Source organism: Heteronotia binoei, chromosome 2 (genome assembly GCF_032191835.1).
Source record: "Heteronotia binoei isolate CCM8104 ecotype False Entrance Well chromosome 2, APGP_CSIRO_Hbin_v1, whole genome shotgun sequence".
Taxonomy (NCBI): domain Eukaryota; kingdom Metazoa; phylum Chordata; class Lepidosauria; order Squamata; family Gekkonidae; genus Heteronotia; species Heteronotia binoei.
Genome location: NC_083224.1, coordinates 143,485,133 through 143,499,872, shown reverse-complemented (window position 1 = coordinate 143,499,872; position 14,740 = coordinate 143,485,133). Strand labels below are relative to the sequence as shown.

Genomic DNA, 14,740 nt, shown 5'->3' with positions numbered 1-14,740 from the left:
GAAAAACTGTTCACATTTCTAGCAAGAGACTATCTTTTGAATTCCATAATGGGCGGGGGGGGGGGGGGCGCAGGAAAAACTGGTTTAGGAAAGAATGGGGTGGGAGGAATGATGAAAGACCAGAATAGCAGAGGGATACTAATGAAGTTGTCTGAACACAAGGAAAAACCCCAGTAACATAGGGAGATAAAAATGGAACTTTAGGGCAATCTGGAAAAAGCCTCAGTCTGAAAGTAAAATTCAAAGCCAAGAACACAGCCTAAGTAATATTTTTAAAATGTGTAAGCTTTGAGTTATCCAAAACTCTTACTTAGGCTAAATATTACCTTTTTAAAAAACAACAAACCTATTAACAGCAGGGCCATCCTGATTCAGACTGAGGTCACAGCACTGAGAAGTGCTGAGAAATTAATGTTTTCTCCTATGCCACTGACCTATCTTTTACTTGCTTTGGGAACTGTAGATGGAGGTACTCACATATAATCTCTATAATTTCCCTGAGGGACAAATTGGAAAGGGAGTTTATTTAAAATCAGGAAAAAGGTTAAACACACAATAGCTATTACTAGCTTTAAAAAAAAGTCGCATCAAATTGTATCCTAACTCTTGCCTGAAAGTTTGCAGTATGAACACATGAAACTATGCTGAGTTAGGCCATTAGTCTAGCAAGGTTCACACATCCATTCTGATTGGCAACAGCTCTCTGGGTTCTCAGAGATCTTTCACATTGCCTTGTTAAGTAATGAGTTCCAGACATCAGAGTGATTTCAGCATAGCTCCTTTATTGAGCACTGGCTTACAATACAAGCGGCAAGCCTTACAACTATATACACAAACCCCAACCCGGAATACAAACACACCAATACGAAACACATAACACTCCTCCCCCCTTAGACATGGTTGCACCTGATTGCAAACATAGTCCTGCAGTACCAGGGTGGGGCCTCACCCACTGGGAGCATCTTAGCCCTTCACCTTCTGTTGATGAGCAAGAGTCTGGTGGTACCAGCTGTGTTTTTCCACAGTTCTGGCATTGTGCATCTCAGAACCAGCATGATTTCCTCTGGTGGGTGCTGCCACTGCTGGCGCAAGGAGCCCCTTGAGAAGTCTGAGCTCCCTTACACTTCCAGCCAATGATTCGAGTGTGCAGGACTTCTTCTTCCTCATCATTGGCCAAGGAGCAGTCCTCAAGGCTCTCTTGTTGGATGGCCTTGGTCTTGCACATCTGATGGACCTCCTTTGTCAACTGCTCTTCTGCCTTGGTGGCAATGACTTCCTCATAGGCCTTCTTATTGCTTCCTTGGAAGAGCCATTGCTGTGACTTCTCGTCCCAGAGTCCGCACAAGCTAAAGGTCTTGGAGTGCCTCCTCAAGGTTGGAGAAGTTGCAGTGACTGCATTGGCAGGAAAGTAGAATTCAAAGTGGGTGATGTATGCTTCCCAGTCAGTGGCAGATGGGTCAAATGGCTCCATGTGGCCCTTGGCAGCCATGCTGACTATCACACTAGGCGACTGAGCAATTGTGTGCCGGTTGATTGAGGTGATAATTCCTCACCAGCAAATGATTCAGCTCAGTGATTTAGCTCTGTTCTTGGGGCTGCCTATCCAAGCATAATCCCATCCTTGTCACCAGTGTTAAGTAGTGGGTTCAAGACGCCAGAGTGATTTCAGCATAGCTTCTTTATTGAGCACTGGCTCACAACACAAGTGGCAAGCCGCGACTATATAGACAAAACCCCAACCCAAAACACACACCCAGAATACAAACACACCAATAGAAAACACAAACAGATCAGAGCAGAAATATTTATTGTATTATAGCCAAAGGCCATCACAATGGAAAATTAAAAACATAATAATAAAACAAAATACAAACACACCAGAAGGAAAACAGGCACTTGGAGCCTTCATTTGCATGGGCTTCATACAACCTGATTTTACCTGACTGGCCGGGTCCACAAGGACAGCCAATCCAAATGTAGTTGCAAGGAGCCTCTAGAACAATAGGTGTTCACTTGAAGCTCTCAACAGCCTAATGCCTGGTCCTTTCTAACTGGAGCCACTGGGGATTGAAACTGGGACCTTCTGCATGCCAAGCAGGTGCTCTGCAACTGAGCCACATTCCCCTTCTTCAGTGTATAAAATCCAAATGCAGCTAAACATCTTTAATTATGTTACAATGAGACATTTTGATTGCAAGATAACAATAACTAGGTTATATCAGCTTACTGAGGGTTAAGTGTAGATGACTGGGGAGGGCAATGGCAAACCACCCCATAAAAATTGCTGACTGATTGTTGTCAGATTGCTGACTGAACTGCCTGTACAGGCAAGCAGTTGGCTGCTGCTGCGCAGTCTGCACTGGCTACCAATTGAGTACCGGATCTGTTTCAAGGTTTTAGTATTAACTTTTAAAGCCTTACGTGGCCTGGGACCTACATACTGTACCTATGGGACTGTCTCTCTCCATACAAGCCCCGGAGACCTCTATGATAGGCCAACCAACATCTTCTGACTATCCCTGGCCCAAAGGACGTCTGGCTTGCCTTCGGCCCTGGCCCCAACCTGGTGGAATTTATTTATTTTATTTATTTGCGTTATATTTATATCCTGCCCATTCCATACAGACTTAAGGCAGCTAACAGCATAAAATAGACAGTAAGCAAAACAATATTAAAACAATAAAACAATCAGATAACAACAATGGTGCTACTTCAGGCAGATCATATAATATTTTTTTTTCTCACGTGCACAGATCCTGGACAGTTAGTAATCAAAGTGCTATGGATCCAGATGTGGTGGCAGCCCTCTCCCACTAGATGTTATATGCCATCCGAAACAGTTCAGTCTTGCAGGCCCTGCGGAACTGCAATAAATCCCACAGGGCCCTGATGGCTTCTGGAAAGGTGTTCCAAAGTACTGGGGCCGCAACCGAGAAGACTCTTGCTCTGCTGGAGTTGAGCCTAGCCTCATTTAGCCCAGGGACAGCCAGAAGATTTTGAGAACTTGATCACAGTGCTCTCTGGCGAACATGTGGGGCAAGGCAAGGCAGTCCTGCAGATAGGTAGGTCCTAGGCCATATAGGGCTTTGAAGGTTAATACTAGGACCTTGAAACGGATTTGGTATGCAACAGGCAGCCAGTGCAGCGGTCTCAGCACAGGCTGAATGTGCTCCTGACAAGGAAGCCCCATTAGTAGCCTGGCTGCAGCATTCTGCACCAGCTGCAGCTTTCGAGTCTGAGTCAAGGGCAGCCCCATGTAGAGAGCGTTACAGTAATCGATTCTTGAGGTGACCAAGGCATGGATCACCATTGCTAAGTCACTGCTCTCAAGATAGGGGACCAACTGCCATGTTCGCCGAAGATGAAAAAAAGCAGCTCTGGCAGTGGCTGCTACTTGGGCCTCCGTAGTTAAGGAGGACTCCAGGAGCATTCCCAAGCTCTTAATCCTTGACACTGGCATCAATGGTGCCCCATCGAAGGCTGGTAGAGGAATCACCCTTCCCAGGCCGCTGAGACTTAGATAGAGAACCTCCATCTTCATTGGATTCAGCTTTAGCCGACTCAGCCTGAGCCATGATACCACGGCTTACAGCACCAGGTTCAAATTCTCCTTGGGGTATCTCCTTGGGGAATCAGCTCCCCAAGAAGATATGGGCACTACTGGATCTATTGCCATTCCGGAGAGCCTGTAAAACGGAGCTGTTCCGCAAGGCTTTTGGCTGAGGCAGGCAGGCAGGCGTCCTCACACCATCTAATCGGCCTCCACTACTGGATCTATTGCCATTCCGGAGAGCCTGTAAAACGGAGCTGTTCCGCAAGGCTTTTGGCTGAGGCAGGCAGGCAGGCGTCCTCACACCATCTAATTGGCCTCCACTACTGGATCTATTGCCATTCCAGAGAGCCTGTAAAACGGAGCTGTTCCGCAAGGCTTTTGGCTGAGGCAGGCAGGCAGGCATCCTCACACCATCTAATCGGCCTCCCTGCACTGACTGCATCCTGTGTTTTAATTTGTGAAGGATGTTCATATCACTGACACGGCCTTATTTTATTTCATTTCAATGGTTTTAACTGTTTAATTTTAACTTTTTTATTGTATTATTTAATTTTTTATTATGTTGTAATCCACCCTGAGCCTGACTTGAGAAAGGGCGGACTAGAAATCCGCAAAATAAATAATAAATAAATACAGTCTGCTGTGAAAACATTGCGATGCGACATCACCCCAGAGTTGGAAATAACTGGTGCTTGCACAAGGGACTTTCTTTACCTTTTTAGGACCTGTCCTTTTTAGTTAATCTGCCCTCCCCCAGATTAGGAAATTTTATGTTGTGGTTTAAAATTTATAAAGATTCTCTTTGCATTTAACTGGAATGAGATCAAGACAAATCATTGCCATCTAAGAGCTGGGATTAAGAGAGTGGTATTTCTGACCATTATGATTCATTGGAAGTACACAGCAGAGATATATGTAGTAGGAATTCTTGGCAATTAAGCAGTTTGACAAGTGAGTAGCTGATGCCTAACTTAACCATCATGGGCTTTGCCAGTTCCTCACAAATCTTTTGACTTGCTAATAATTATTGGTTTCATGTTATCTGGATAAACTTTCATTCATACATCTTTCATTCCTATCTCATTTCTGCCAAACACAAGAAAGCAGCAGGGTATGAACTCAGAGAAAAGCCAATAGCTAGGCTTCATAGATCATGGAGGGTCTCAGGGGGCTTGCATGATTTACTTTAAAAGATCATCAGTGACCAAAATTCCTCCTATGGTAACTGCATGCCAAGTTCTGAATGCTGGCCAGAGAAGTTCGGGACAGCAGATGATGTTGTTTTGAGAATCAAAATGAAATCTGACAAATCTCCATACCAAAGGATCAACTGTAAAATCAATACATAGCTTCCCTTTTTGTGAAAAGCTAGAACAACTGCCCAGTGGTGGCAATTAGTCACAGTGGCATGGAGAACTTCCCTCAAAGTACACCAAAATTTCTAACTTCTCTCAGAAGCCAATGACCAAGGATATGAAGCCTGAACAATGTGGGGAAAGATAGTAGGTATATACGCTGTATGAAAGGTCCCTTCAAAATCTTGACAAAACACCTTCATGAGTGAAAGGCTGAAAACTAAATGTAAGATTGGAAAGAAAATAAAGCACTAAATGAAAGTCTGATTCATGGACTCTAACCAGCAATGCTGAACTATCCAATCTAGAAACAGACCATTAAAACCCATTCGTAATGAATGCTGATGCCACTTTTTTCCCTTTAGCTCTCTATGGCAGCATAATCATGGGAACTAATAATATCAGCTGATTCAAGGGCTCTGAGATGTAGAATGAGTGCAATGTTATGGATATAATTGGGGATAACTGTCTGGTGGTACTGAAGACAATTTTATTGTTTTTAGTTCCATTTGCATGTACTTATCCCCTATTGCATCAAGGCACAAATTTAATGTTTTTGTGTACTTTCTAATCAATGTTTAAAATTACAGCACTGTACTCAGGGCTGATGATAAATAAGGCTGATTACCCCCATATTCTATCTTATCCACTTTTTAAAAATGCTCCCATCAGTATAAATATGAGTACTATTTGAATAGTAGAATTGTGTAGTCTTAACTCACATAGAATTGCATTCCTTCAAATTGATTACTTGTGTTTTGCAATGTTTGTTTGTTTTTAAAAAACATCTTCCCTGCATGAAGGAATCTGGGAGAAGGGATCTCCTTCCATGTTATTTCTTTCATACTAGATCTCTAGATGCAAAGATATTTTTTTTTCTCACTAGGGAGAGCATCCAAACATGTGACAACTCACCTCTGTTGGGATTTGATCTGGTCCTGCAAAATCACCATGTGATTCTTCTGATTGTGTTGCTTAGTCGCATTAAAACTGTATTTGCTGAGCCAGTTTAAATTATCCCATATGGCAGCTGTCACCATTCATCCATATTCAGGTAACTGATACATTTTGCAGGTATTTTCAGCTAATGGAGGTGTTTGCAATGGCTCAGTGGTAGAGCATCTGCTTTGCATGCAGAAGGTCCCAGGTTTTATCCCTGGTATCTCCAGTCAAAAAGATCAGGCTGTAGATTATGTGAAAGTCCTTGATGTGACATCCTGGAAAGTTGCTGCCAATCAGAGCAAGCAATACATGCCTTGATAGTCCCATCGTCTGACTCTGTTTAAGACACTGTTTAAGACACTGAATACCTGAGCCAGCTGAACAACACTTGTGGCTGATCAACTGACCTTCTCTTTTTTATGCAGATAATTTAAACCTGGGCTTGACCAAAGATACAAGCCAAAGGCTTCTTAGTATTTGACTCCTAACTGTGGATTACAGCCTTCAATCCTGTATGAGTCCTACTGCCAGAACCAAAATCAGCCAGGATGACTTTATACCTCATCACCTGCTAGAACAGTGTCCTAAATGCTTGTTTTGCATAACTCTGTTAAACTGGGAGAGCATATTTTGTATAAAAACTGCTTTGATTCCCCCGGTTAAGGAGAAAAGCTGGGTATAAATGAAATAGATAAATGAAATAAATAATTAACATGCTGCAATGCACTGTGTTCAGCTACTTTTATTTTTTAAAAATTAAAATCTGGGATGTCCATCTTTAGTAAGCTTCTGCAACAGCTGTCCACACAATGACCACCAGCATTCAGAGCAATTAAAAATAGCCTCCACCTGGCAGACACAAGAAATGCCTTATTCCCCTGCATCACTATCACCATTTTATTTTAACATTGTGTTCAAAATTGCCTACGTAAGACATTTTATGCCCTCCTAACAAATTGAGACAATGCTTATCTCCAGATGAGACCTGAGAATCTTACCAGTCTCATTATCTGATTATGACAGTGCATAAAATACTAACCAAGCAGTACCAAGCAAGTTTGAATTTGGGCAGCAGTTACACATGTGAAGTGACATTGAGTAGTGACAATGCAAGCCCATTTTGCTTTTGAGTGGCACAAGGAATCATCCAAGCTCAAGGTGATATTTCTGTGAAGTTATGATGATAAGACACAACAGACAATGTGCCAACAATAAATAAGCAAGTACCATATGAGTAAGACTCATTAGCTGGTTAATGAGCAGAAATGAGGGGGCCATCTACACTTCTGGAATTCTGACTATTTGTCTAAAAAGTGAGACTGGAGTGGCAAAGAGATCTACTCACTATGAGTGTTTAGGCCTGGTTCACACATGACTTGTACCTGGGAACTAAACTAATGCTGCATAGTATTCATTCAAGACAATGTATGTTGTATTATAAGCCTTTTTCAGACATTACATTTGGTAGATATCCAACAAGGCTTCCAGAAATGTGTGCTGCCCACAATCTGCATAATGCCTGCAATTGCTATTTCCTCTAAAAGACGTACATTTGGTTGAGGACAATGATGAGCACCATTGCGGCTGGCACTCCCCCCTCTCCAAATTACATTCCCATCTACCCCCTAAGAGAGGTGGACTCAGTTAAAATTCGATGTATTACACCATTCTGAATACTGTTGTTTTTTAAATTGTTTTAATTAGCTTTTAAATAGTTGGAATTGTTCAGATGATGTTTTATTGTTGTAGTTCATCACTCGGAGTCCTGACTACTCAGGGATTGAGTGATTTATAAATCTAAATTATAAATAAATAAATAAATATACATCTGAAAGATTATAGAGACACATATATGCTATACATCTGTGGGGTATTGCTTATGGCCCATTGCCATGTACAAGCCATTGTTTCATATTGCTGTTACTGAGTGAGGTTTGGATTAGAGTAATGTTAGTCATTTTGCCTGTAATTTGGGGCAATCCGATATCTGGATAATCACAGTTAATGTTAAAACAATTTTATTTGGTAACATATGGTAACAAATTATATTTCTTGCATTATTAATAATTTCTTTTATCTATTCCATATATTACTTTCTACCCACCCCTCCCCACATTACTTGCCCCCCGCCGGTGTTATTTACTTAAAGTACTAATGTTTAAAGGTACCCTTAACTAGTAAAAACAAAAATTAATATTCTTCTTTTTTCTAAGACTTAATCATTATCAAAAATTGTCCAATGTCCTTTTATTTTCCACTCTTTTTCTACATATCTTCTGAACTTTTTCCACTCCATCTTAAAAACTTCTAAATCATAGTCCCTTAAAATTCTTGTTAATTTATAAAGTATAAAAAACAGTATAAAGTATAAAGTATAAAGTATAATACTTTATACTGTTTTTAGATTAATGATTTTAATGTTAACTTATATATTGTATAATTTATATTGTTCTGTTTATTGATTGTATTATTTTGTTTTATTGTTATACCATGATATTTTATATCATGCCTTGTAAGCCGCCCTGAGCCTGCTTCGGCGGGGAGGGCGGGGTATAAATAAAAACTTATTATTATTATTATATTATTGTTATTATTATTAATTTGTCCATTTCTTTTACAATCCAATCCCATTTCTCTGGTATTTTTTCTTGCTTCCACAACTGCGCATATAATGTCTTAGCAGCTGAAAGCAAGTACCAAATTATAGTTCTATCTTCTTTTGGAAATTTTTCCATTTGTAACCCCAACAGAAAAGTCTCTGCAACTTTCTTAAATTCATATCCCAAGATCCTAGAAATTTCTTGTTGAATCATCTGCCAATACTTTTTTGCTCTTTCACAAGTCCACCACATATGGTAGAAAGAACTTTCATGTTTTTTACATTTCCAACATCTGTCTGGCATCTTATTATTCATCTTTGCCAATTTCTTAGGAGTCATATACCATCTATACATCATTTTAAAACAGTTCTCTTTAATACTATGACACGTTGAAAGCTTCATAGAGTTCTTCCACAAATATTCCCAAGTTTCCATCTGTATTTCTTTATTTACATTAATTGCCCACTTAATCATTTGAGATTTCACTACTTCATCTTCTGTAGACCATTTTAAAAGTAATTTATATAATTTTGAAATTAATTTTTCGTTGTCTCCAAGCAGAACTTTTTCCATTTTTGTTTGCTCTTTTCTTATTCCTTCAGTTTTAATGTCATTCTCCACCAAACTCTTTATTTGTTGCATTTGAAACCAATCATATTTATTATTCAGCTCTTCAGCAGTTTTCAATTCTATTTTGCCACTTTGTATTTTTAATAGTTGATTATATGACAACCACTTTTCTTCACCCGTCTCAGGTGTTATTTTTATCACTTCTGCTGGCACTATCCATAACGGTTTTCTCTCATCTCCATATTTCTTATATTTCATCCATGTATTTAGTAAGCTGTTTCTTATATAATGGTGAGAGAAAAAGCCGTCTATCTTTTTTTCCCCCATAATACATATAAGCGTGCCAGCCAAATTTATTTCCATGACCTTCCAATGCTAAAAGTTTTTTGTTTAACAACATTGGATAATCACGGTTGAGATAAAGGCTCCATCCACTCTATCACTTTTAAAAATTACTGAATTAGGACATGTCTAAAATGTTCATCTCTAAACTTTGTGTTTTTTTCCCATAGAATAGTAGAAGTCTTGCAGTTATCATTAGAACCTGGAGATCAATATTAAAATATTCACTGTGACTCTGTTTAATCCTGATAAGCTGACTGACTGTAATTGAGCAACCATACTGATATTTACACAGATGGACCTCTGATCCTTAGGATATGTCTGGTTATGATGGAGAAACCTAGCTGAGAAAGCTGTGCTACTGTCATTCTGACTTACCTATAAGGCATTTCCATGACATAAATTATGAGTCTTTGTCCAAGAGCTAATAGCTCCCTAACTGTACTGTTAGAGGGCCTGTGATGGATCTGCATCAGATTTTAATTGCATGATCTAAAATTTACTTGTTGAATTGGTTAGGGAACAATCTGCCTTTTCATTATATTCATGGCTATTTAAGAGGCAATATTTATAATCCCCTAAAGGTGCCCACAACTTTTTTGTGCACCTAAACCTAGTAAAACACATTGTTTGAGAGGTCTTATTCATTCTAGCCTTTGTTAAAATGGTTCCTGGGGGGAAGTATGGGTTTGAATCACATCATTGTACATTTCATTCCATTATTTTGATATTTAAGGCATCCAAAAAAAAAAACCCCTTAAACACAAAAGCTTACATTCTAAATAAAAATTGGTTGGTCTTAAAGGTGAAAATTGTTCACAATATTTAAGGTATCTGTAAATTATATCAGCTCAGCTTCTACCTTACAATGCTTCTTGAATGATAATTGTCATAATAAAACCTTATTCCCATCATACTTTTTTTTTAGTTTAACAGTTGTGCTTTGTTCACAATATTTGCTTTGTTCACAATATGTTCATCTCTGAACTTTGTGGGTTTTTTTCCCATAGAATAGTAGAAGTCTTGCAGTTATCATTAGAACCTGGTGATCAATATTAAAATACTCACTGTGACTCTGTTTACTCCAGATAAGCTGACTGACTGTTATTGAGCAACCATACTGATATTTACACAGATGGACCTCTGATGCTTAGGATATGTCTGGTTATGATGGAGAAATCTAGCTGAGAAAGCTGTGCTACTGTCATTCTGACTTACCTATAAGATGTGCTTTGTTCACAATATTTAAAGTATCTGTACTGCACACTGTTTTGCATCTTTCCTTGTTCTCTTTATCTCTGGTAAAGATGGAGGTTCTGTGGTGGAGGGGCTCAGGGTTGGTGCACAGACTTCCCACGCTTGATGGGATGCCACTGATACCAGGATCATCCATCAGGAGTTTGGATGTGACCCTAGACTATGGAGACCTAGATCACAAATATTGCCAGACTGGCATTTTTTCATCTTTGTCAAGCTTGGCAACTGGCCCCTTTCCTATCGCACCCTCACCTAGCCACTGTAATCCATGCAACAGTCACCTCCAGGCTAGACTTCTGTATCTCTATGCTGCCTTGCCCTTGTGACTGACCTGGAAAATCCAGCTAGTCCAGAATGCAGCAGCACAAGTACTGATGGGAACACCACAGACAGCCAGGCCTTATTTTGAGCAGGAGTTCACAGGATCAGAGCTCCAGAACCTCTAAATTTTATTATGCTCTTTCTTTATTACCCCCACCCCAAAAAAAATAATTGCTTCTGGGCTGCATTGGTCAACCACCACCACCCCTGTGAGAATTTTGCTGAAGTCTTAAGATTTGAAAAACTTTTTATATTTTCTCCAAAAAAATGGGAAATAACCAAAACATTATAGTTATAGTTACAATTCTGAATGTGTGTTTTTGTTGTTTTCTGCTCTTCTTTCTCTATGTTGTTTCATTTTTTTTAAAAAGTCTCTTATTCTAAAACCTTAATAAATTGTTAAACTTAAAAAAAGTATGATGGGAATAAGGTTTTATTATGACAATTATCATTCAAGAAGCATTCTAAGGTAAAAGCTGAGCTGATATAATTTAGTACACCTTCTGGTGATGTCAGGGGTATGTGCAATGAGTTATGCAACTGAGTTGTGCTAATGAGTTCTGGCATCTCTTTTTCTATGAATTGACATCTGCAGACAGCACATATACAACCTGTACTGCACCAGCTACCTTGATTCCTAGTGGAATACCAAGTCAGATTCGAGATTTTGGTATTAACCATTAAGGCCTTGAGCAATCTGGGGTCTGCATATCTTTGGGACCACCTCCTCTGGTATATTTCTGGAAGAGTGTTACACTCTGCTGAGAACAATCTACTGGCCCTAAAGATAACTGGCTGTCATCAACTAGAGCCAGAATTTTCTTGGCCCTGGCTCTGACCTGGTGGAATTCTCTGCCAAATACCATCAGGGCCCTGTGGGACTTGATACAGTTCCACAGGGCCTATAAAGCAAAAATGTTCCACCAGGCCTTTGGTTGAGGATAGTGATGGTTCCATCATAGCCAGCACCTTCCTCTTCTCTTCTTTTTCTCTCCATCTTTGCTTCAGCCCACTTCTCACCTGCCTGTGTGTCTACAATGCAGTCCAGAGCAGGGTAGAAAAGAACTATCTGATGCCATTTGAAAAACATAATTGTTCTTTTGGTTTTGGTTTTTAACTGTTTTTATTGAATGTCAATCACCTAGAACCTCACACTAGTAGAGAATAGGCAATTCATAAATTGAAAAAAATATATATAAAATGAGTATGGGATTTGGTAGGGTTCAATGTGGAAATGAAAAATGTTGGCCTGTAGAAGTGCGCACCAATTTTCTTTCCAGTATTTCAGTCATCAAAGAAGATGAAATGTACTTTGCATTTTTGTCCCTATTTTGTAAGTGAATTTCAAAGTTGAGCTTGTATTCCATTCTGAAGTGTACAATTGTACCTGGAAAATGTGTAGCAAATGTCATTCCAATATCTCAGTGTGCAAACAAATTAGCATATTACAAACAAACTCACAAATGGAATATTGAGTGACTTGAAGTAACCGAAAGGATCTTGAATCCTTTCCTTGATGAAAGACCCACCCACAGAGTGTGATTTTCCTGTTTTTTACTTCTGCGGCAGCTAGAAATGACCCCTCAAATCCTGGTTGAGGAGAAGAGGGAATTCTGAGAAGCAGGATTCAGGGGGTATTTCAAACTGCCACAGGTTGGAAGAGAAAGAAAAATCATGCTTTGTGGGTAGAAATCCTTGTTCCTGTGGAGACATTAGTCTGGATCTAACCCTGCACTTTGCTGAGACAGTGGAATGTTCCTCACATTTTACTCAGTCCCTTCTACTTTGAATCTCAGAGGCAGAACTGGTGTGGCACAGTGTCTAGGTTCCCAAAGGTCTGTGGGCAAGCCATTCTCTTTTAAACCTCATCCCCATATTTTGGACTGGATGGACCATTGGTCTGATCCAACATGGCTTTTCTTATGTTCTTATAGAGATAACAATACTGAGTATCCCTGTGAAAGACTTTTGAGCAATTGAAATATGCTATATAAATTACAAATACACAGCACTATATAAATTACAAATACTAGTACTGAGTAACCTGAAGTTAAGTTGCTTTGTGTTGTGTGAAGAGAAAGAGAAATTTTCTTTCATGGAATCTAGAAAATCATTGAACAAGTTTCAAATATTGCTACAAATGTAACGACCCTACATTAGTTTCTATTTATATTTGCAGCTATCATAGCTTATAGTTGAAGCAGTTGTCTTTATTCAAGGTTGTCCTTTTGCTGTAGCAAAGCAGAAATTTTCAATACCTGCAAAAATAGTTAATTTTTAAAATACAAATTTCTTACCTCCCCCACTCACCCTAATAAGACTGTGAGTTTCCACTGTGGTTACCTAATGGTCATAATGTTACTGAGGAAAATTATGAAATGGTGGTGGAGATGGCGAAAAGTGAAACACAACTCCCTTCCCCCATGACTTTGATATTTTAAATGTCTTTTGATTTTTTTGTTTTATTTATCTATTAATTGCTAATTATTGAAAGCTCTGTGATGGACAGCTGAAGAACAGTACAGTTGAGTTATTAGAACAATATGGCTGACACCTGTCATGCTACTTCCCTGCCATGAGCCATGAACCCAGCTCTTCATGGATAGTGAATTAATTTTAAAAACTTCTCTCTCCAATGGTGCAACACACCACTAAGCAAAAAAAAAAGGCAGGGACATTGGTCAAGGTGTGCTTTCATAGCATGCTTGATACTAGCCAGCTTTTCACTCTCTTGTGTAGTTTACAGAAAGATGGTGCAAAGGAAAAAGGAGGCAGATTTATCAGGATCATGCAGCTAAGCTCCCACACAGGTAAATGAAAAGAGCTTATTTTTTATTGTAAAAATAAGAAGTCTTCAATTAAGAGTGATTTCATTTGTGGTGTACACAGTTCCAAGAAAAGATGCATTCCAAATTCTGTGCCAAATTCATTATGCAAATCATGTATATTTGCATAATTTGCTTGCTTCTGCTAGGCATGGATAGGGGCAAAGAGCTACACTGAGCATTTAAAAGCTCTGATCCTTGTCCACTGGAAATTTAGCTTAGACCACCCACCCACCCCCTGCCATTTTGGTTGTTTTCATTAGGCATTGCCATCACATCTTCAAACCTATCTTTCAGATCTTAAGAACTAGGAATTTGCTTTATAAGGAAAACTTATAAAAAGGCACACACACACACACACACACACACACACACACACACACACACATATATATATATATATATATATATATATATATATATATATATATATATATATATACACACACACACACACACACACACACACACACACCAGGTTTTGTGTATCTACACGACCCCCAAAGCAGCTATTTCTTTGCCAATAATCTTAGGCATGCTCCTTAAGGAAACTGATTCTTCCTTTTGCATGTCTGGAATGTCAGTACAAATATTCAAAGGGAATGATGAGCCAAAAACTGCTGCTGGTATAACACATTATGCCACCAGAGCCCATGGCCATTCTGTCCTCCAGCCCTGGTCAGTTGTTGAATGTCATGTGTGTCTCTGAGCACATTCATCACTCATAAGCTACTTGATCAAACATGATGTTATCTTCTTTAATTTCCTTCTCAGTAACATGGCCAAGACTTGGCTCAAACCAATACTCGTACCAACTGGAAAGACAGGGAGGAGAAGGAAATGCATTGTAAACAGTTGGCGCAGTATCGGCTCCAACATTTTTAATGTTGCTCTCATTGTTGGCTAAAGAGCCCTGATTTAATTAGAATAGAATAATCTCCAGCACTGAAAAGTGTATACTCTAAAAAATGTTGT

General features: G+C 39.3%; 1 protein-coding gene and 1 non-coding gene across 2 annotated transcripts in view; both read left to right on the top strand.

The window, feature by feature from the left end:
- LOC132566777 (uncharacterized) overlaps positions 1–14,740 on the top strand; it is a 434,283-nt gene that overhangs the window by 406,663 nt on the left and 12,880 nt on the right. The window lies entirely within an intron of this gene.
- TRNAA-UGC (transfer RNA alanine (anticodon UGC)) lies at positions 5,998–6,076 on the top strand. Its single transcript has one exon. It is a non-coding gene; the product is annotated as a tRNA-Ala (tRNA).